We start from the raw sequence: 2,026 nt of genomic DNA, 5'->3' as shown, positions 1-2,026 counted from the left end.
CCCAACATCGCTTGACAACCGATGCTGGTGTGTTTACGTCCCCATAACTTAGCGGTTCGGCAAAAAGACCAATAGAATAAGTACTAGGCTTACAAAGAATAAGTCCTGGGGTCGATTTGCTTGACTAAAGGCGGTGCTCCAGCATGGCCACTGTCAAATGACTGAAACAAGTAAAAGAAAAGAAATATGCACACACTCATACAAGTATAGAACTCAGTCATTTCATGTTACTAAATGTTTGAAGAACAATCAAAGGCTGATGACGGTTTCGTTCTATTCTTACAGTTTGCTGATTTATACATTTACTTGAATCAAGATGTCAACGGTGCTTAGCAAAACGGTTTTAATCTCACCAACCGTTTGTGATATGTAAAAGCTGGTGCAAAATATTAAAAATATTTTCATGTTCGCAATCATAACCTTAAAATGAACAAAGGATTGCTTTTTTGAAGACAAAACTTTAAAAGAATTAAGTCAGACATTTGAACATTTTAGTAAGAATTAAATGTGTTTTTAAAAAGGTATAGCGTTTCAATGAGCCTCGGCAAACTTATCTGTGAGCCTCACGAATGCCGCTGCAGATCCAGTGGGCATTCTTTCGGCGTCCATGAATTGTCATGATCATAAAGCATGGCCTAGACGCTTCCATTTCCAGCTCGAGCCAGCGGGGCTAGACCGATGGGATGGTAAATGGTGGGACTGTATGACATACTCATATGGGATTCTACATGCTGTGACACCTCCCGAAAGTAACTTGGTGCAGGCTGCTATCAGCATAGGCTCCGTTCCTCGTCAGGCTGAGAAAAGCAAGCTAAGTATCAGTCGCTCTCCGACATGTTTATGGTCAAGACTGTGGCATGGAGACTTCCGGCGTTGGCTCTCCGCAAGTGCGATCCCCGTAAGTCAGAGTGACTATTTCAGCACAACTCCCACGCCATCCTCCCTCGCTTTTTCGTTTTTGTTTGTTGGGGTCCGAGAGATAACTTATGACAACCTTTAACCGTAGATTTCATGAAAAAACGCATGTCACTATGTGGCACCACAATAATTAGATGCCTTTGCATTCTAGCAAGAGATTCCAGTTAAAACCTTAAAATTAAAACAGTAATTTCATATATTCATCAGGGTAGAATTAGTTCGGATTAAAATTCCATAAAATGCAGCAGGTTGTAAAGAGAAAGAATGAAAAGTAAGAATGAAGAAATCGAAAAGAAAGAAGAAATAGAAACAATGAGAGAAAGAGAGAGAGAGAGAGAGAGAGAGAGAGAGAGAGAGAGAGAGAGAGAGAGAGAGAGAGAGAGAGAGAGAGAGAGAGAGAGAGAGAGAGAGAGATAAAGGGGAAAAAATGAGCATTTCAGATTTGGTCGACTTTGTTGTCTCATTTAAAGTATCTATAGTTTGTTTTGTAAATCTTAGCAGTGATTTTGGAATCACTGAGTACTTCCGGTTTGTCACTCATACATCAAACTTTAACCTCTGTAACATTATTTTTCTATAATTTTACTTGAGCAAATAATTAACAAATTTGAATTCAGCGTATACAAAATTCGAAACTTTTCACGTAATTTTAAAATTTCAAAATATCTGAGACTGCAGCAGAAAAGACCCGAGATTAGATACACCGTTATAAGATGCGACACTGACAGACAGACAGACATACACACACACACACACACGTTCACTCTCATTATATATTACACATATATGCGTCTGTGTGTATGTATGTGTGTGTGTGTATTTGTATGTGAATGTATGTATGTATGTATGTATGTATGTATGTGTGGTTGGGAGGAGTGTTCCTTTGTGGACTGCTGAAACGCTGCATGTGAATAACTGTTGTCAACTTATCAACCCTCTCTCTCCTTAAAGTTATGTATTCCTCATATCGAAGTTCCTTTGCCTCACTCAGCGTTTTAAAAGTTACATATGTGTATGTATATTGGTTTGCGTGTGTTTGCGTGTACATGTGTGTGTGTGTGTGTGTGTGTGTGTGTGTGTGTGTGTGTGTGTGTGTGTGTGTGTGTGT

Source organism: Octopus bimaculoides, chromosome 3, assembly GCF_001194135.2.
Source record: "Octopus bimaculoides isolate UCB-OBI-ISO-001 chromosome 3, ASM119413v2, whole genome shotgun sequence".
In the NCBI taxonomy this organism is placed as follows: Eukaryota; Metazoa; Mollusca; class Cephalopoda; order Octopoda; family Octopodidae; genus Octopus; species Octopus bimaculoides.
The sequence above is the reverse complement of the archived record's forward strand: the minus strand, read 5'-3'. Positions refer to the sequence as shown.